Here is a 23,036-nt window from a genome sequence, read left to right as displayed (position 1 = left end):
TTTCTCTTAGTGCTAATAGGAAGCCACAATATCAAAGGCAGATGCCGGTTTTCTAACTTGCTAGTCTTCAGCCTTGCTTATCAAAACAAGTTAGAAGATAAGGCAGTTCATGTTTCTTTCCGCTTCAGTAAAGGCACAGGAATTCTAATTCCAAAAAGGAGTCACTTATTAGCATAAGAGCCACTCTTTATTTATAAAAATCGGAGGAATAATGGCTGGGGGCAGTGGCTCACACTAGTAATCCCAGCACTTCGGGAGGCCGAGGCAGGCAGATCACGAGGTCAGGAGTTCGAGACCAGCCTGGCCAACATGATAGAACCCCATCTCTACTAAAAATACAAAAATTAGCCGGGTGTGGTGGCGTGCACCTGTAATCCCAGCTACTCAGGAGGCTAAGGCAGGAGAATTGCCTGAACGCGGGAGGCGGAGGTTGCAGTGAGCTGAGGCCACGTCACTGCACTCTAGCTCTGGGCAACAGAGCAAGACTCCATCTCGGGAGATCAAAAAAAAAAAAAATCGGAGGAATGAAAATAGAATAGTATACAAAGGCCCCTTCTCATTATATAATACCTTTAGAGAGGAAAAAAGTAGACAGTAAGAAAATTCATCATTTGTGTCTTAAAAACTGTAAAAGCTTCCAGAGACCATCTTATGACAGCCTTCTTCACTGGACCATTGTACAAATGATTAGCAACTTCAGCAAAGTGCTGCAGATATATATAATGAAATCCTTGTTTTTACAAATGAGGAAGCACAAATACAGTGACTTCTGAAGCCTCACAGCTAGACAGTGGTAAAATTAAGATTAGAATTAGATAGGAAATACAGTCTCCTGGATCTATACTTTCCCCACTATGAAGAATGATATATCAAAAACCTATGACAAATTATGACACAAATAAAATAATTCTGACAGCATCTATTCCAAGAGCTTTTATCTTTCAAATTAGGTCAGTTTTTCGTAAGTGCCACATAAAACTACTACACAGAGCTGTGATGCATTAAGGCAGACAGATCACATAAACCATACTAATCTAAAAGCATATAAAAGGCTGTTTCGATGGCTATTAAATTGGAAAAAATGCCAAGACCAGGAGGGTGTGAATATAGGCAGAGGCACAAGAAAAGACTTCCCCCTCCATATGTCTCTAAGCACTGACAGAAAGAATGCATCCAACTCCCACAGCATGCCTTTTTTAAAAAAGGAAAAAAGGGAAAAAAAATAACCCTCTCGGTCAGAAAATGCAGTATTTCTCAAATTAACTTTCAAAATATTGGGGGATGACTTTTTGGGGAGGCAGTCCATTCCTTCTTTTATTTTTAGGGAATATTCTCTAAAACCAATTCATGGAACTTCTAAATTTTGCCTTACGAGGATTGGGTGGTTAGGGTTAGTGGTGCACGACAGAAAAATCCTTTATTGTCTGTTAATGGATACTGAGTAATAGAGAGAATGGCCTTTGGAAACACATGTATGGTTTTCAAAAACTCATTGCTCACGGCTTCCATCTTAGAATTCACAATGGTATTTAAATACAGCACCTACCTGCTTTAAAGTTACCTGTAATATTGACCAAATGAAGCTAACTTCCAGAAAGCAGAGAAAGGTCTATGATAAGTTTGATGGGACAACAAAGTATCCAAAACATATTAAAAAGGAATATTGACAATTTGGGAATGACAGCCACTACACTTTGCTTTTCTATTGTGTTCGCAATAAATGCAACACCTAATACAGTTTGACAGTATTACAAAATAGTGATTTCGTAATATTATGCAAATTTACACAGTTCCCCAGCCCACTTTTGTTGGAGTAGGGAGGGAAGAGAAGGGCCTGGAAGAAAGAACTTCTGCTTAGGCTGTTGTGAATTATTAAATAACACTTCAGGATAGAGACAAAATAAAGTATTCCATTTTGTTAAACTCAATGATGTTTAAGTTAATCCGTAGTCATTTCCTATTGCTCCTATGACATAATGCCAAACACCCACAAAACTCCAGCATATCACATTTACTGCTAAGCAGGCAAATGAAAAGCCTACCAGTGGTAAATGCCACTAGAATGAACACCAAAATGCAGATGAAACCTCATAAAAAGTTAAAGTCAAAAAAAATTAATACATTTTGAAAAGTACATTGAACATTACCAGGAAAATTTAATTTCCAAGGATTTTCAGATATTCAGAGCTCCTGTTAACAATTCTCTTGCATATTTTACCTATTCTAATATTTTTTACAGAAAATGAAGGAAAATAAAACTCCTATCCCTTTGCATAGCAAACCACTACTTCCTTGAGTGGGCTGACGCTTGCTTTTACTTTGAAACCAATCATTCTTCCATATGACAAAGATCCTTTGCTTGGCCAAACTTGAGTAAGGATTCCGAACTTTCTTCTAGGCCCATCTGTGCACTTCCTTACAAAATCCAGTTGTAGCAAAAGACCCCCTCCCATCTTCAATATCTGATCAGGTTCTTCATTTTCCACCATCCCCCACCCTGGCTTGTCTTCAGCAAGAATCCTGTTAGATGGGTTTGGCCAGAATCCCCCTTACTCCACGTTTCCTCTTAGTAGTTTACCTTCGACTGACCCCTACCCTGCTCCTTGCCCATGATGTATTTAGAGTTGAGCCCAATCTCTTTCCTTTGCTGCAAGACCCCATTGCAGTGATCCCTATACTTATCGCGATGGTCCTGAATAGTCTTCTTTGCCCACCTTTAACAAGTATCAGTTTTTTCTTTAACATGTATTTTTATGTAAACATAAATTTTTTAAAAATATTTTTAAGGCAATAGTAATTTCTGACATCACTTGCAGTACTTTCAAAGAGTTGATCAGAGTTTTAATATATGCCCTATTTGACCAAAATGTAACTCAAACAAAAGGCTCTCTCTCTTAAGGGATAATATTCAAGATTCCAAGGCTAGCCTTGAATCCAGTTCAAAAATCCATTATGTGTCAAATAACATTTGATATGAAAAATAAGAGTACAGCTACTAATTCTAGAGTATAAATGCAACCTGACACTGCACATATCTGCCACCATACACACAAATCCCTGGCTGGACAATGATCTTAGGCCAAGCACCTAACACATGCCACCTGGGCACAGGCTGGCCCATTAACACAGTTATACGTAACTGAATTTTAAAATGGCTTAACCCCAGGGAAAGAAAAAAAGAGGCTAAAATAAAAATTAGGAGCCAGCCAGGCATGGTGGCTCACATGTGTAATCCCAGCACTTTGGGATACCAAGGCAGGAGGATCACTTGAGCACAAAAGTTCGAGACCAGACTGAGCAATACAGGTAGGTTCCCTATGTACCACCCCCCTTCAAAAAAAAAAAAAAGTCGAGCATGATGGTCTGTATTTGTAGTCCTATTTGGGAGGTGACCATGGGATTGCTTGAGCCCAGGAGTTAGAGGTTGCAGTGAGCTATGATCATGCCACTGCACTCCAGCTAGGACGAAACAGAGAGACCTGGTCTCAAAAACAAGCAAACGTTGGTAAAAATTCAGGGTAACAAGTATTAGTGCACCAAGCAAAAGAGTTTGCTTGCAAGCCAGGCACAGTGGCACACCCCTGTACTCCCAGCAACTCGGGAGGCTGAGGTGGAAGGGTAGCTATAGCCCAGTTGTTTGAATCCAGCCTGAGCAACACAGCAAGACCTGGTCTCTAAAAATAATAGTTTGCTTATAGCATCAATGTAGACAAAACAGTTGGCAAGTTAAGACTTCTGTCAGCAATACTGAGTGGGAGTGAAGGGGGTGGGGAATTACTTCAGAAATAGGCCCCATGGTGTTTACCAAAGAAAGCCAAAACCACTGTCCTGCCTGCCCACCTGTTGAGTAACTGTTCCTTCTACCACATGCCTCTAGGATCTGCTGAACCAAGACTGAAGTAGCAGTATGTGCACTGGCTGGTTAAGGTATACTCTGTTTAGAATTACTATTTGTAAAGAAATGAGATTTATGGTCAACAGAAAACTAAAAAAATTGCTGCTTTGGTGCCTGTTTTTGTAGCTCACCAAGGCAAATTTAACTATTGGGGTTAAAAATGAGCATTCCAAGGGGTACTGTGAGAAATAAATCTATACTATAGATAAATCAATCATTGGGCACCAAGAGCCCAAACTGTAATGTCATCTGGTGTATTTGTCTTATCCTCCAAACAAAACTATTCCTTAAGTACACAGACAGAATCTTCATCTTTGTATATTATTCTGCAAGAATCTGACAAAACTTGGAATTCCTAAAGCCATATATAAAGGATAATGGCTTAGACAAAGGATACAGAGCACCTCGTTTCAAGGTAAAATTTGGGCCTTTGGAACCAGGTTAGCATAGATCCAGGATTGGGGGAGGGGGGGCAGGTGATTAAAGGAGCAGTTACAAGTCCTACCCTAGGGAAATTCCTGAATGTCAGTATATATTACTTAATATGGTTATGATCATATTGTACATACAATGTACTTTTTATCACAAGGAGATATTTTCTATATTACATGGTCTTCAAAACCAATATTGTAAATGTGTACCAGAATATATTTAACCATTCCCTCTAATCCTGGACATTATAACATTTTCATGAATACTGTCTCTTATGCATCTAAGGGTATGACCTTAGGAAATATTTCCAAAAGTGAAATTATTGAGTCAGAGTGTATTTTCACAACTGGATACATCTTGCCCAACCACTCTCCAAAGGGATAATGCTAACTTTCACTGCTACCAGCAAGCGTGCAAGTTTTATGGCAAATGGCAAGGATTTTGTATCTTAGAGAACTGGTTTTTTTTTTTTTCTTTGAGACAGAGTCTCGCTCTGTCGCCCAGGCTGGAGTGCAGTGGCACGATCTCGGCTCACTGCAAGCTCCACCTCCCGGGTTCATGCCATTCTCCTGCCTCAGCCTCCCGAGTAGCTGGGACTACAGGCGCCCGCCACCACGCCCGGCTAATTTTTTGTATTTTTAGTAGAGATGGGGTTTCACTGTGTTAGCCAGGATGGTCTCGATCTCCTGACCTCGTGATGCACCCGCCTCGGCCTCCCAAAGTGCTAGGATTATAGGCGTGAGGCACCGCGCCTGGCCTGTTTTTAGGCCTAAGAAAAGAAACCAAGGTAGAGCTAGAGATAAAAGGTACAAATGAGTAAGAGGAGAATAACTTGTTTTTATTCTAGAATAATAACAGCTCTAATACCTCTACAATGCTTACTATGTGCCAGGTACTGTTCTAAGCTCAAAATACCCATAAAACCCCAAGAAGTACATACTCTTATCTACAACTGTAGACGAAGAAACTCAATCAGAGATGGGTTAAGGAACTTACAAAGATCAAGGTCACAATACCCATCAAAGAAGTCCATACTCACTGGCCGCAGTGGCTCATGCCTGTAATCCTAACACTTTGGGAGGCCGAGGCAGGCAGATCATGGGGTCAGGAGATCGAGACCATCCTGGCTAACACAGTGAAACCCCGTCTCTACTAAAAATACAAAAAATTAGCCAGGTGTGGTGGCACGTGCCTGTAGTCCCAGCTACCTGGGAGACTGAGGCAGGAGAATTGCTTCAATCCGGGAGACGGAGGTTGCAGTGAGCTGAGATCACGCCACTGCACTCCAGCCTGGGCGACAGAGCGAGACTCCGTCTCGAAAAAAAAAAAAAAAAGTACATACTCGTATCTCCAATTGTAGATGGAGAAACTGAATCAGAGGCAAGTTAAGAAACTTGCTAAGATCGCACAGGAAGCATATCATGGAGCTGGATATGTATGCAGTCAGGAGTCAAAGCCTATGCTCTTACTACTACACTATGCAATGAGGAAAGGAGATTCTGAAGGGCCCATGGCAGGGTACTCCTCAGCAAGCTTATCTTCAAGTGCTAAGTGGAGTATAATATGTGTGACTGTGAAAGGAGGCAGAACTGGGGCTTCAGGTTCAATTCTGGATGCCTCAAGTTTGACACCTTACTTAAAATTAATTCATTTGTTTATCAAATATTTAAGTGTCGGATGTTGTGCTAGCTTGCGGCTTCAGCATGAACAAAACTGAGGAATTTCTGCCCTCAAGGCACATTTGAGAGAGATGCATCAATTCCTTAGCCTTTTCATTTCCAAATCTATAATTTTCTAATGTATTGAAATCAACTTAGCAATAAAAGCAGCCATCATTAGAAACATTCAAGTTTTATTTTTGGCAAAAAGAAACTTCAAAAATTGAATATGATAGTCTTGAGCAGAGGCCTGAGGATGATGACATTATCAAAGAGTAAGGCTGGTACAACTATACAGAACACACGGAAGAGAATATGCACAGATATACTGTTGTGGTGTCAATTTATAACGGATTTATTTACAAAAAATTGTTCCATAGAATGAGGAATGCTACAGAATAGAAGAAAACAGCATTAAAATATAACCATAGGCATGGACCAGGTGCGGTGGCTCATGCCTGTAATCACAGCACTTTGGGAGGCTAAGGTGAGTGAATCCCTTGAGTTCAGGAGTTAGAGACCAGCCTGGGCAACATGGTGAGACCCCGTCTCTACTAAAAATACAAAAATTAGCCAGGCACAGTGGTGGACATCTGTGGTCCCAGCTACTCAGGAGGCTAAGGCAAGAGGATCTCGAGTCCAGGAGGTGGAGGTTGCAGTGAGCCAAGATCGTGTCACTGCACTCTAGCCTGGGCGTCAGAGTGAGACTGTCTCAAAAAAAAAAAAAAAAAAAAAAGAGTGAAGAGACCTATCAACCAAACACACCATACAGGATTCTGAGTCAGACAGACCATAAAATAGTGTGTGTGTGTGTGTGTGTGTGTGTGTGTGTGTGTGTGTGTTTGCGCGCGCGTGCGTGCGTGCGTGTATATATTCTGTATGTGCATAGCATTTTTTTTTTTTTTTACATTTCTGGAAAGTTCTCAAAATGTGTGTATGCATTTTTTAAGTCCTCATCTCTTACAGATACATCCTGAAATACTTTTAGATTAAATGATACAACGTCTGGGATTTCCTGCAAAATAATATGGGAGAAAAGAAATGGTTGGGAGTATTGAGCAAACAAGACTGGCTATGAGATGATCAACTGCTGAAGCTGCATGATGGCTAAGTGGGGGGTTTCTCACTACTATTTCTGTACATAGCTAAATTTTTCCATAATTATTGGTTTTTAAAAAGGAGAACTAAACAAATGGGAGCATTTGGAAAACACTGGATGAATGAGCCTTAAAATGTTCATTATGTACAGTGTAGAGCCACAAACTGTCCGATTTGGAGTCAGGAAACTGGAATTCAGTGGTTCCCTGGGCCAGGCAGCTCTGCAGGGACTGATCTGAAGTCCCTCCCAACTGAGCCCCAGGCTGTCTGATGCAGTTGCTCCTTCCTGGTTCAAACAACGGGCACCAACATAAGTTCTTGCCCTATTCCACACCCATTACTGAAAACTGAACAGGAAATAAATCAGAAAGCAATTTTTAAAAGATAAAAAGAAAAGCAGACAAACACATGGGAAGTCTAACAATAAAAAAGAACTGAAAGACAACAGCAGTCAAGACCAATCAATCCAATTCCTAATTAAATACACATAATTTCCAGTCCCTCATTCTGTAATCTAAATGAGCAGTTTAATTAGTACCTGAATCTGCCTTGTATAAGTGCACTTAACTTTCATATTTTAAAGACATATATATATATAAACATTTAAATACATGCATAGGAAATTTTACCATTCAAAGGTATCTCATTGGAAATCCTTTTATAACAAAAATAGTCACCTCCCACATTCAGTCATGTAGGAAGGGAAAAAGACAGTACTAATTTTAAAATATTAATAGTGATGTAGCCATTAATATTTTTTGAACAGTTGGCATGTAGTTATACATTGCTCTAAAGAGCTTCATTATGTATATATGGATATAAATTTCATCTTCAGGGCAACTCTATGAGCTAGATATAATAATTATTCCCATTTCATAAACACGGAAACTGACTGATTAAAAGTGTAATAAGCATTTTTAAATGATCAATTATACAAATGGCAGTTCATCTTATAATACTAAGTACTGGGTCACTTTTTAAAATGTGCTTTATAGTATTTTAAACAAAGCCAAATGCACACACGTAACAAACAGTCAAACAGTCAAATGAGTTGCCTAAAAGTCACCAAATTGGTTGTACAGAGGTTCCTACATACACTATATTTATTATTGTATTTTATACACCCTCTAATCCCAGTGGTTCTTCATTATCTAAAAGGAAATATAAGTCACAGATCAAAGTCAGAAGTTTGTTTTAACAGAAATGTTTCCCATTGCCCAGGAAATGGCTGAAGATAACTGAACATACACAGACTCAAGATGAACAAAAAGCCAAAGGAAAGCATTACCTACCATCAACTCCTTAAGGGCAGGATCCCAGGTGTGACATTTTTATAACCACCCTACCCCCAGGATCAAGCACAGAAGACTTTTCACATAAGAGGCACTTTTCCATAAAAAGTAAACACCACAAACTACAACTGCATTCTAGTCCCCTACGTCTTCAATCTGATCTCCAAACAAAGGAGGAAATAATGCTAAGGAACTCCTTTGGCTAAAAGCACCTGCCCTTCACCTGAACTCCTTTGACTTGAAAACACCTGCCCTTCACCTGCCCTCCACTCAATCCACTGCAATGGGTCAACTTAACTTGCTGGGTGGGAAACCCAGTTCGAAAAGGCAAGCCATCCCACTCAGGGGACCATTTCATAAACCCTATTCCCCAAATCCCACTATACGTCCCCACAAGGAAGAGTTTGTTCTACCACAAAACAACCTCATTCCTCTACAAGTCTGACATCTTGTCACCAATGGATGAAAACTCAGCGCAGCAGTGGTCAATCTTTTTTGAATGCTGGACGCTTCGGAACATCTGAGAAAAGGTCTAAGTTCTCTGCCACCCAAAAATACCAAAGCACATACATAAGTGATTTTGGTAGGATTTTGGGGAAAGCTCAGGGCTCCTGATGAAGAGCTCATGTTCACAGTGGCCTGATCCTGTCAATTTTACCTTTCCTCTCTGCTTTGTGAGCATCTTTATCATGCTTTACCCACTGCAACTACTGAAACCACTTCTCCAACTGGTTCCTCGTTGCCCAGATCACATCTACTGCCCCACCCCCACCTTATCAATATTACCCAATGGCTACTAACTACATGCCTCCGTTGAATTCCCAGAACTGTGCCTTCCCTGGGACATTTCCCAGGTTCTACCCTGTCTTCAAGATAGAAGTAATCTTATTCTTTTCTGTGTCCATCATAGGGCACACAGCACAGTGCCCTGTACATGTAAGTACTCATTAGGATGAATATGCATCAAACCTAAGGACTTAAACCAGCCAGTCAGCAAGAATCTCTAAGTGGAAGTCTATGAGAGTCTGACTAATCAACCCTTGAGCAGCCCACGAACTTAATGCAATTAAGCACCTCCACCTGATTAGCGCCCTGCTTTCTCTGAGATGAGCGGTGGAGAAGGTGGAGAAAAAGAGGCCACTCTTCATCTTGGTTACTGTTCTGCAAAGCACAACAGGCTCTGGCTTGTGTAGCAGCTTTTTTCCAGCACTCTAGTTACTAAAACATTCCTATGTAATCAGATTTTAAGGAAAATTCTACTCAGCAGCCGTGTGTAAACAAACACTTCCACAATAAAGTTATTTGACTTAATACTATCAGTTTAACTAGAATAAAAACAACTTTCATGTTGTTAATAACCTCCAGGACGGAACAATCTAGACATGCAGGCATTCAGCTATGAGTTAGGTGACCTCCCTCTCATTTTCAAAGCACCAAACCACATCCTTTAAATACTAAAATATACAGACACTAAGTCCCAACAAGAAACACTATAAAGTCTCCCCATGATTCTTTACTACATTAAACACAGCTGTCTAATAGGGTCATGTTTACATAGATTAAAAAAAAAAAGCCACCCCAGCATTAGCCCTAACAAAATTCCTGATAAAAAGACTCCTACACACCCAAACTAGAAAGGAACAGGACACCGACAAGCTTAAAAATACTTCTATCTTTAAGGTTTATGTTATAAAAACATAATTAAACTATATCCTGTTACGTTTTGGTTATTTCTGTATAACAGTTTTTGTATATTTTTAAGAGCCACAAGGTTTTATTAATTACTTCCATAGGAAACTCACTTCCCTGGTTCTAGATTAATTGTAAAGTATGCCCAGTTCACACCCAGAACCATTAGGTACTTCAATTATTAATAAACCAAACCACAAAAGAGAATCTGATACCCAAGATCAGATTTTAGTGCTGGTTATTAGATGGTAAAACTAGAGCATAGCAAACAGCAAAACCAAGAGGGTCAAAGTAAAGGGGAATGTAGTAATAGTCAGAAATTATACAAAACTCCCTGAACAAAAATTTCTGAGAGTAAGCTTATTCTCACTTTCCTGTTACCAATCTTAGAGACAACTATTAGTACAAATAAAGAACAGTAATCATTCCAGCAGTAACCACAGACTGCTGGGATTTGTGTCTTGTGGGTCCAGCTTTTTCCTTGTCCCTCAAAGCAGGAGGCAAGGTCACCTTGTAGCTAACAATAGCCCACTAGAAAGAGAAAACACACACATCTTCCCTAAACATAACAGCACCTGAGCTGGAAGGAATGTTTTAAATCGACAAAGTACTTTCACAAACATCTCATTTGGCCCTCTTTCTGTTCCCAAACTCATCTGCATCTTGGGGCTAATGCGCCAGCTGATCAATCCTTCTCCCCAGTCTCTGTCTGCTAGTGGCTCTCATGTCACCACAAACAGTGCCTCATACCCCTCAGTATCTCCATACCTCACAACCTGCAACCACTGCATAGAAAAGATAAAAGTTTAGAAAGTGAAACTTGATGAAGATCACGGTGGCTACAGAAGTAGCCATTACATCAAAAATCAACATTTTCTGATACACTAAAACTTCAAAACATACCACATTTTAAGTTATAAAAAAAATCTAAATAATGAGGTACACCAAGTTCTCTCTATGAAAACATTTGACAATATGTCCATACTAACACTCAGTCCCATCATGTATTATACTTCCCTCCTAGTTTTAGAAAGCAAAGTAAAAGACAATCTGAGAAAGAGCTTTTTATCCAAAAAGACTTCTACAATAATCAACAAATAACTAAACATTACCCAGATGCAAAACAGAAGTTAATGTGCATTACCTGGGATCTGAAGAGCTGATAGCACGAGACCTCGGTTCACACTTAGGCAGACCTTTTAAAAATCAGTTCATTTTTACATAACACCACTTTGAAGGAGTAACATTTGCCATAATTATTGCTACTACGTGTGGAATGTATAGGTGAGAAAAATGCCCAAGGATAATCAAAAAGGATGGACTTTAGAGCTCGTGCATTTACTAACGATTTAACACCTACTATGCTCCAATGTGCTAGAAAACCTGATTTAACGAATGAAAATGAAAGCCAGACAATGTGTGATCAAAGGTTCCAGCTGCAGTTCAAGTGGAGAAAAGTAGTGAGAATGAGTTACTACGGTATCTTTAAAAAATGACAAACACAAAAGAATCAGCAGAGTGAGTGTTGGTGTGTGTATATATATATATACACCATGTTGGGGTGTGTGTGTGTGTGTGTATATATATACCATGTTGGTGTGTGTGTGTGTGTATATATATATATATATACCATGTTGGTGTGTGTGTATATATATACACCATGTTGGGGTGTGTGTGTGTGTGTGTGTGTGTGTGTATACATATATATACACACACACATACATACATATACACACCATGTTGGTAATTTATATATACACACACACCACCACGGTGTAATATATACATATTTATATATACACTATGGTGGTATACATATATATATTCATATATACATCATGTTGGCACATATATATCTATATATACACCATGTTGGTATATATATATCTATATATACACCATGTTGGTATATATATATCTATATATACACCATGTTGGTATATATATATCTATATATACACCATGTTGGTATATATATATCTATATATACACCATGTTGGTATATATATATATTTATATATATTATAGATATATTTATATATTTTTATATATTTATATATTTTTATATATTATATATATTTTATATATTATGTATATTTTATATATTTTTATATTATATATTTTATATATATTTATACATTACATTTTTATATATTTATACATTATATATGTATTTATACATTATATTTTATATATAATATATATTTTATACATATTTTATATATAATATATAATACATATTTATATGTATTATATATCTATTATACATATTATATATGATATATTTTATACATATTATATATAATATATATTTTATATATATATATTTTATACATATTATATATAATATATATTTTATATATATATTTTCTATATTTATATATTTTGTTATATATATATATCACACATCAATTTAGTTTTCCAAACTCTAACCAAATTAATATCAAGATAATATTGAGGTGTTATGTATTTATTTGCTCTTTATAGCTGCATATATATTTGTAACATAGAAATTAGAAAATTACATCTATATTGAAGAACCTCAATACATTTCTTCTTTTGGATAGAATTCATACCTTACTCAAATTTACAAACTACTACTCCAGAACAGAAATTATTCAGTGCAGGAGAGGATGAGAGCAGCATAGGAAAAGCCATTAATATATTTATACCAGAGAAATTTAATAAAAACCACAAAGAAGGGAGAAATTTCTAGCCAGTCTCCTCCAGATATGCAACACTGGAATTGTGCTCAAATTGAAACTACCTAGTGAGGCCTAAAGAGATCAGGGTATTATAATAGAAGCCCAATCTGTAACCTTGGTGAATTTTCTTCTGTTTCACATCACAAGTCTAAAAAAAATTTCCTGTCTCTAATTTGAATGTTCAAGCAAATCATTTCTCCTATTCAAATCCCACAGTTTGGAAGCTAAATTATCAAACAGATCTTTTATTCACTCACTCAATATATACTGAGCATCTGCTATGTACCAAGCACTCTTTCAGAGACTTGGGATACTAAAGTGAATAAAGCACAAAATCTCCATCCTCAACAAGGTTATGTTCTAGCTGAGAGACAGATTAATAAGGTACACAGTATATAAAAGGCTAAGGAGAAAAAAGGGAGCAAGGTATGTGTGTGCCATACACAAATTACTGATTGACCGAACCAGGGTCTCACTCTGTTGCCCAGGCCAGAGTGCAGTGGCGTGATCACTGTTCACTGCAGCCTCGAACTCCCAGCCTCAAGCCATCCTCCCACCACAGCCTCCCAAGTAGCTGGGACCACAAGCATACACCACCACTCCCAGCTAATTCTTTTTAACTTAAATTTTTTTGTAGAGACAAGGTCTCACTATGTTACCCAGGCTGGTCTTGAACTCCTGGGATCAAGCAATCCTCCCACCTCGGCCTCCCAGAGTGCTGGGATTACAGGTGTGAGCTACCACAAATGACTTATTTAGTCATAAGATTTCGGAAAGCAATTTTACAGTCATGCAGATCACAGAACAAAAAGTTTTGAAAAATAAAACCCACAAAAAGAATACGAGTGCGCCTATTTATATGACAAATCCAGAATGGGATGAGAACATCAGGGTAACAGAGAGAAACAAAATAGCACAAAAAGCAAGATCTTTTTGAAACTGAATCTGATCCTGATGTGTGCTCAAACCATTCCTAAAACAGGTTTGAAACAAAAAAAACTTAAAAGGGAAAGAATATGTAGAAAGAATACCCACCAATCAGGTTAAAATGTCAGATTTTTAAGTCGCTGTTTGTTAGCAATTAAGTGTAGTATTTCCCAAGTTTACAATACTAAAACTAAATTTGGATGGAAGAGAAAAGCGACATCATGGCTATCTGATGCCACTGAACTCTAAACTCCTTGCACACTTACAGAAATGTACAAATCTAAAACTACAGATAAATGCCCTCCACAGGTCCTCATTTGGGAAGACAGAAAAGGAGGAAGAGGAACACCAGTAGTAGAGAAACAAAAAACAGGCCAGTCAAGCAGTTTAAAAAAAAAAAATCTATTTTATCCTAATGTAAAAACGCTAGCCAGAAGGTAAAGAAAACACCACTGAAAACTGATAGTTTTCCTGGCACGGAATTAGGAAAAGAGGCATAGTAAGGCTTAAAGAGGCTAAGAGAAAATATTCAATATGCTAGTCAAATTTAATCAGAGAAATCAAATTACTGTGAAATTTTCTTTCTGGTCTTAAAAAAAAGGACTTCAAGCCAAAATGCCGTTTTTAAAAAATAGGTCCACAGATATTTTAATCCTATTCCACCATTTCTACCCAATTCCTGCAAATCTCAGAAACAAACTCATATGACTCCTCAAAAATACTACTGAATAGAAAGTTAAACCTTTAGAAAAAGAGTGATTCAAGTGTCAAGAAACATAAAACCTGGTGAAATATCCTTTAAGATCACTGACTTGGTTTATTACACACTTTCTTCAGATGAAACAATTGAATGGATTTTTAACTTCCTAAGTGTTCATATTCTAAGTCTGAACTAGTTTCCTTGACTGTTCTAAATCTTTCTAGATGCTGATTTACTGCAGTATGTTCCTTCTAAAGATGTCTGATCTCATCCATTACCAACTAATTTTCCCCAATTTTCTCAGTCATCTCAAAGTTAACTAGCACACGTCTTAAGGAGAGGAGTCTACGACACATTCATTCCTGCAACAAACATTCTATAAAATTAAATTGAAACAATTTTAAGATTGGGACAACATATGAGAAAAGAACTCAGCTGCATGAATTTTAGAAATAAACCATGTTTTAAAGACATTTTTCACAAATCTCCCTCAGCCCTTTCCTGGGCCTTTAGGCTACTCCACTCTCTAGGAACTTCTCATTAAGTACAATCAGTTCTGCAATAGGATTGATTGATACATTGGGGGAACAATTTGAGTAAAATGGGAACTGTTTGCTAATGTACTATATCTTCTGTGAAGAATACTAGGTACACATACACAAAAGCATACAGTTGGACCCAGCCCCATGGGAATACAAAATGCACACATGCTTACATCTTAAACATCATTTTGAAAACACAGGCATCAAACACACACCCTATCATACTGTTTCCCCGGAAATTTTAAAATATCCTGTGAGTTCACTGCAATACCCCAGGGCACCTCAAACAGTTTGGGAATGAATATCCCAACTGGATCTCACAGCTCTAAATGTTACCTACGTGTTTCTCCAAGTGGCTAACCCAAACCTCTCTCCAGGACTACAAGTTTGTATACAGTAGTTTCTCCTTAACCGTGGTTTTGGTTACCCAAGGTCAACCATGGTCCAAAAATAGTAAATGGAAAATTCCAGAAACAATTAAGTTATCAATTGCACCCCATTTGTAGAAGTGTGATGAAATCTCTGCTCCATCCCACGCAGGATGAGAATCATTCCTTTGTCCAAGGCATCCACGCTGTCTAGGCTTCCCAATGTGTTAGTCACTCAGTAGCCACCTCTAGGGATCAGCTCTATTGTTACGGTGCTTGTGTTCAGGTAACCCTTATTTTACTTAATAATGGCCCTAAAGTGCAAGAGTAGTGATGCTGGCCAATTCACATATGCCAAAGAGAAGCCTTATAGTGTTCCCTTCAAGTGAAAAGATCAAAGTTCTCGACTGTATAAACAACATTGGCCAGGTATGGTGGCTCATGCCTTAATCCCAGCACTTTGGAATGCTGGGACAGGTGGATCACTCGAGGTCAGGAGTTCAAGACCTGCCTGGCCAACATGGCAAAACCCCATCTCTACTAAAAATACAAAAAAATTAGCCAAGCATGGTGGGACATACCTGTGATCCCAGCTACTCTACTCGGGAGGCTGAGGCACGAGGCAGAACTTGGGAGGCGGAGGCAGAATTGCTTGAACCCGGGAGGCGGAGGCTCCAGTGAGCTGAGACCACCACCACATTCCAGCCTGGGTGATGGAGTGGGACTCTGTCTCAAAAAAAAAAAAAACCAACAACAACAAAGAAAATCATATGATGAGGTTGCTAAGATCTGTGGTAAGGATGAATCTTGTCCATAAAATTGCGAATGAAAAAAGATGTCGTGCACAATATATATAGGGTTTGGCACTACCCAAGGTTTCAGGAATCCATGGGAGGCCATGGAACGTATCCATAAGAGGGGCTACTGTCTATTCGAAATCTCCACTTGGATGTCAAGCACCTTAAACTCAACATGTCCAAAGTAAAAATCCTGATTCCCTGTGCACTTTCCACCACTACTCTCCAAAATCTTCCCTATTTTAGTAAACAGCAACATTTTTTTCCCAATAGCTAATGCTGTTGGAAAATGACTCCATTTTTCTCTCACAAATCACATATGCAAATCCTGTTGGCTCTATCTTCAAAATATATTCAGAATAAACTCACCACCTCCACTGCTACTACCCTGTTTTAAGCCACCACCATTTCTCACCTGCACTTTGCTTGTACTCTCAAACTTGGCAGCCAGAGTGATCTTATAAAAGGGGAAGTTCCATCATCTCACTTTCTGTACCACACCCTTCAATGGTTTCTAAGATGCCCCCTCTCTTTCTCATGTTCTACTCAAATCTCTCCCTTTTGCTTACTCTGCCCCAATGAGACATCTTGCTTCTTCTGGAACACACAAAGCACAATCCCACCTCAGAGCCTTTATGTGTTGTCGTTCCCTTTGCTCCTTCCCCAGATATTTACCCGGGTCACTCTTTTGCATCCTGCAGGTTTTTGCTCAATGTCATCTTAGAGAGGCACTCCCTGACTGTCCTCATATAGTACTATTCCCCACACTCCCTAATCCCCTTTTTCCTTGCTATACATTCTCTGCAGCACTTTTTCCCCCTTTCTAACATGTGTCCCATGGTATATCTCTCTCCACTAGATCATCTGCTCTAAGATGACAGACTTAGTTTTGTTCACTGCCATATTTAACAGGCCCAAAATAATAACGTTATAGACACTCAAATACAGAATAAAAATTATACCAGCTGTTTTAGGAGGTAAAATTATACCAACTGTTTTGTCCTCATTAACATCAAAACATCCCTGAAGTTCGTATTATTGAGAGTTTTCTATCCTGCATTTGAAATTGTCTCCTTCTCCTAAAAATAAAATGTAATGCTCTTTTTGATCATCATATCCATAAACAAGAGATCTGACTAATCCAAAACAAATTATACTTTGATTTTCCTGGACTCTTAAATTCTATTCATAAACTAAGAAACTAGATTGCCCTCTATTACGAGCTACTGGGAAATTTACTTTTATTTCTTACGCTCTCTAGAAATCATTTTTGGACACCAAGTCTCACATCTTGATCTATTATTTTTTTCTCCTCACCAAACCTGCTCCTCCAGCTTTTAGCTTCAAACACAACTGCTAAGGAAAATCTCTAAGATGTAGGCCCCAAACAACCTTATCCCACAGCAAGACCTAAGAAAAGGCACTTCAAAATCTAACACAACATATTTAGACCAAAGATTATCTGTAGCCCTCACCTAGGCAACTCGGCCGAAGTCTAAAAAATCACATTTTACTTCTCCTCATTTAATTATCTAGTCCCCCAGATCTTCACTACTAGTTGTCTTTAATGTGAATGGGGAGAAGGGGGAGAAGACAGAGGGAGGGGAATGGACCTTAATAGGAAGCTGTGTGATTATCTTCAGAAATAAAGACTGGATTTGTTTCAGAGCTTTGTAATATGACAGAGAACCTCAACTCGGGGGATTTTACTTCCTCTACAAACTATCTCAGCTGTGCTTTGTGTACGCTAAGGATGTTTAGAAACACCTTGAATAGGCCATGCTGTCAAGTGTACAAAAAAGATATTTGGATTGTTTTAGATCCTGAAACCAATGGACCAGAATCCTGCCCCACTTCAAGAATGAGTTGGCTCCTTGTTACCATGGTAATAAGTACCCCATGAATGGGGATAATTTGCCACTTTGCTGAAAATTCAAACATTCTATAGTTTTGGTTTTTTAACATGAGAAATGAGGTGGGAGGAGCAGCAGAACCAATTATAGAGTATATTTAAAAAACATGTAAAGGAGTGTGTTTCTTGACTCTGAATAACAAGATTTTAAATCGTTCAGTTTATGCCCAGGCATGGTGGCTCACACCTGTAATCCCAGCACTCTGGGAGGCCGAGATGGGCAGCTCACCTGAGGTCAAGAGTTCAAGACCAGCCTGACCAACATGGAGAAACCCCATCTCTACTAAAAATACAAAATTAGCTGGGCATGGTGGCACATGCCTGTAATCCTAGCTACTCAGGAGGCTGAGGCAGAAAAACTGCTTGAACCCGGGAGGCGGAGGTTGCGATGAGCCAAGATCACGCCATTGCACTCCAGCCTGGGCAACAAGAGTGAAACTCCATCTCAAAAAAAAAAATAGTTTACAAGAAAAAAGAAGGGAACAAGAGGACCAAAGAAAATAAACATGTTAGACTGTATTCTAACATGTACAGCTCTACACCATCACAACTCAGCACTGCAGATCTTTCAGAACAAACAGAGATTTTCAGATTGCCCACAAATACACAAAACACATTAAAATATTTATAAGTCTAGAAGGTTCCTATGCAACAGTCTGGTTGGGAAGAAAAATCCACTAAAGTAACTAAGAACCAACTAAGGCAAATAGTTATGCTGCTAAAATATAACAGATTAAAGAAGCCATATGTCAACAAATTCTAACAGGGAAATAATAATATTCAGCACTATTAATAGACTGAATGTTCTTTCCCCTACACCCCGGCCACAATTCATATGTTGAAACTTAATCTGCAATGTGAAGGTATTTGGAGGTGGGACCTGTGGGAGACAACTGGGTGATAAGGATGGAGCCTTTGTGAATAGGATTAGTGCCCTTATGAGACCCAGAGAGCTCACTCGTCCTTTCTGAGATGATCATCTAAGTGCCAGGATGCAGGCCCTCATCAGACTCCAGATCTGCTGCTGCCTTGATCTGAGACTTCTCAGCCTCCAGAACTGTTCAAATAAATTTCTGTTGTATATAAACCACCCAGTGTATGGTGTTCTATAACAGCAGCCCGAACAGACTAAGACAAGCACTTATTCCTGATAAAAATTCTTAGCAAACTAGGGATAGAGGAAAACTTCTTTTCCTTTAATAAAAGGCACCCATCAGAAACTTACAGAAAATAGCATACACACAAGGGCAAAATATTAAAAACAGTCCTATATAGAGCTAGAAATAAAGATGCCAGCTATCATATTACTGAGAAAAAAATCTATCGTTACTTGCAAACTACATGTTATGTGGGGCTTTCAAGTTAAACCAACAAATTAAAAATTATTTAGTCTTGTCTAATAGTAACCTCAATAAACTTAACAGATAAAAGATCAACATTAAAAAAAAAAAAGAACTGCCACATGACCCAGCAATTCCACTGCTAGGTATATACCTAGCAAAGATCTCAAACCAATAATTATACACAAATGTTTACAGCAGGACTACTCAGAATAGCTAAAAGGTGGTAACAACCCTTCTGTCTACCAAGAGATAAATCAGTAAACAAACTGTGGTACAAGTATACAATGGAGTATTAATTCAGCCATCAAAAGGAATTAAGTACTGATATCCACTACAAAATGGATAAACCTTGAAGACATCATGCTAAGTGAAAGAAGCCAGAAACAAAAGGCACATACCATATGATTCTATTTGTATGAAGTGTCCAGAAGAAGCAATTCTATAGACAGAAAGTGGAACAGTGGTTGCCTAGGACAACCACTGGGGGGAGGAGAGAATGCAGGGTAACTGCTAATGGGTATGGAGTTTTTCTGGGGGTGACAGAAGTGTTCTGTAACTAAACAGTGGTGATAATTGTACAACTCTGTGAATACACTAAACACCAGTGAACTGTACACTTTCAAAGGGTGAATTTTGTGGTGTGTGATTAATATCTAAATTTTTAAATAAGTCAGTAAGATCAGCAGTGGGAAAAATGTAACAACTCCCAAAATGGGCTATAGTAATCAAGACAGTATGGCAGCAGTACAGAAATAAGTGGTTCAATAAACTGCACCCCAAATGATTAAGAAGACATCAAGTAAATGGGAAATGCAAGATGTTTGAATAAATTGAGAAAACTGGATCTCTGAGTGAAAAGATACAGGCCTACATCATAAACAAAAATTTTTGGCCAGGCACCGTGGCTCACACCTTTAATCCCAGCACTTTGGAAGGCTGAGGCAGGCGGATCATGAGGTCAGGAGATCAAGACCATCCTGGCCAACATAGTGAAACTCCGTCTCTACTAAAAATGCAAAAATTAGCTGGACCTGGTGGCACGTGCCTGTAATCCCAGCTACTCGGGAGGCTGAGGCAGAAGGATCACTTGAACCACAGAGTCGAAGACTGCAGTGAGCCAAGATCACACGATAGCACTCAAGCCTGGGGACAGAGCGAGATTACATCTCAAAAAAATAAAAAATAAAAAAATTTAAAGGGGGGCCAGGTGGGGGGGTGGCTCACGCCTATAATCCCAGTACTTTGGGAGGCCAAAAAGGAAAGATCAGTTGAGGCCAGGAGCTTGAGACTAGCTTGGGCAACGTAAGTGAGACCCTGTATCTAAAAAAAAATATATATATATATTTTTTGAGACGGAGTCTCTGTCACCCAAGTTGGAGTGCAGTGGCATGATCTCAGCTCACTGCAAGCTCTGCCTCCTGGGTTCATGCCATTCTCCTGCCTCAGCCTCCCGAGTAGCTGGGACTACAGGCACCCACCACCATGCCTGGTTAATTTTTCTTCTCTTTTTTTTGTATTTTTAGTAGAGATGGGGTTTCACCGTGTTAGCCGGGATGGTCTCCATCTCCTGACCTTGTGATCCACCCACCTCGGCCTCCCAAAGTGCTGGGATTACAGGCGTGGGCCACCGTGCCCGGCCAAAAAAATAATTTTAGTAAAAAAATTTTTAATGGCAGACTGAGTAAAATGTAAAATCCAATGCTGTCAAATATGGGAGAATGCTTTATAATCTTAGTTGGGTAACTCCTCCTTCCTAAAGACATAAATTACTGACATATCTAAATACAAACGTTAAACTTTTATTTGGAAAAAAGACACCATAAAGTTAAAACACAAGCAAAAGAATGAGACACTAATATTTGCAATATGCACAAAAGATTAATTTCCATGACACTGGCCAGGCGTGGTGGCTCATGCCTATAGTCCCAGCATTTTGGGAGGCCCAGGTGAGAGGATCACTTGAGCCCAGGAATTCCAGACCAGCCTAGGGAACAGAGTGAGACCCCGTCTCATTAAAAATATATAAATTGTTTTTTAAAATTCTCCATGACATTAAATCATTTACTGAAGCCAATGGTGGGGGAGGAGAGAGACAATACTTCAGCATAATGCTATTGGTGTAAAAACTGAAAAGACTATATGTAGTTTGCAAATACACAGAAAGATGTCTTATTTTTGTTGTTGTTGTTGTTGTTGTTTTGAGACAGAGTCTCGCTCTGTCACCCCGGCTGGAGTGCAGTGGTGCAATCTCGGCTCACTGCAAGCTCCGCCTCCCGGGTTCACACCATTCTCCTGCCTCAGCCTCCCAAGTAGCTGGGACTACAGGCGCCTGCCACTGCGCCCGCTAATTTTTTCTTTTTTTAGTAGAGACAGGGTTTCACCGTGGTCTCGATCTCCTGACCTCGTGATCCGCTCGCCTCAGCCTCCCAAGGTGCTGGGATTACAGGCGTGAGCCACCACGCCCATCTGAAAGATGTCTTATATAATAACTGGCAAACTGGATATTTGGGGAGGCAAGTTAGAGATCTTTTTGCAGCTATTTCAATGTGGTTTGAATTTCTGATCACAAATACATGTTAAATTGTATAATTTCGAAAACAATTTTAAATGGAAAAAAGTCTGAAAGGCAAAACTGCAGGGATCTGAGGGCCACTAAAGATGAGTATTTTTGACAGATCCCTGCAGCAGCTTTACAGAGAATGGACATAAGAGGCAAATAGGTATTGATTCACTTTCTCCATTCAACAGACAAAAACCATCTGTGCCTTGGTACTGAGCTAAGCACTGGGACCAATTAGAAACACTGCAAGCTGGCTAGATGCAGTGGCTCACGCCTGTAATCCCAACACTTTGGGAGGCTGAGGCGGGCAGATCATTTGATGTCAGCAGTTTGAAACCAGCCTGGCCAACATGGTGAAATCCCATCTCTACAAAAAATACAAAACTTAGCCGGGGGTGGTGGCATTTGCCTGTAATCCCAGCTACTCAGGAGGCTGAGGTGGGAGGATCACTGGAACCCAGGAGGTAGAGGTTGCAGTGAGCTGAAATCCCTCCAGCCTGAGTAACAGAGGGAGACCCTGTCTCCAAAAAAAAAAAAAAAAAAAAAAGAAACATTGCAAGTTGTCTCAGTAAAAGGTCATATGTAACTACTTTGGGCAACGATGCAAGGGAGTCAGGGAATAGAAGGCATCTGTTCTTTGCAGGTGGGGGTGTGGGATGTGTAAAGCATGTGCCATTTTAAGGCATTTGTGGACAATATCCTTCTGATATTCCTTATATTACAAGACGGCCAAGTATTCCTGATAAGTATAATCTATTTTTTGACAACTCACTGAATAAAAAAAAAAAAAAAAAAAAAAAAAAAGCCCATATCAGCCTTGCTTTTACAAGTAACTCTTATTTTTAAGATTCTTTGACTTTGGAAAGTCCATGTCCTAAAAAGTCTCTGAATGAAGGAATTTCAAAGCTACCCTTGGTCATTTTCTCTGTGTCCACTGTTTTCTGGTTTTCTCAAAAGATGAATAAAAAGAAAACTATAACAACATTAATATTTAACCCAAAGGAAAAATATTTTAGTGAATCAGAGGTATTTTTAATTATGATTTAATCCACATTGGTTTCTTTTTACAGCTGACATGTTCCCATTTTATAACAGCCATCTGCTATCTCAACAGTATC

General features: G+C 39.0%; 1 protein-coding gene across 2 annotated transcripts in view; it reads right to left on the bottom strand.

The window, feature by feature from the left end:
- The window catches only part of FBXO34 (F-box protein 34), an 83,728-nt gene that overhangs the window by 9,079 nt on the left and 51,613 nt on the right, over positions 1-23,036 (bottom strand). Inside the window, exon 1 of one of the 2 annotated variants that reach the window (XM_030810933.1) lies at positions 15,888-15,931. The exons of the other annotated variant lie outside the window; for it this stretch is intronic. The gene's annotated coding sequence lies outside the window, so the exon portion shown is untranslated. Of the gene's footprint in view, positions 1-15,887; positions 15,932-23,036 lie in introns of those variants that run through there. 2 annotated transcript variants of the gene reach the window in all.

The sequence above is a fragment of the Nomascus leucogenys genome, chromosome 1a (genome assembly GCF_006542625.1).
Source record: "Nomascus leucogenys isolate Asia chromosome 1a, Asia_NLE_v1, whole genome shotgun sequence".
NCBI lineage: Eukaryota > Metazoa > Chordata > Mammalia > Primates > Hylobatidae > Nomascus > Nomascus leucogenys.
This window is presented reverse-complemented; position numbering and strand designations above follow the sequence as displayed.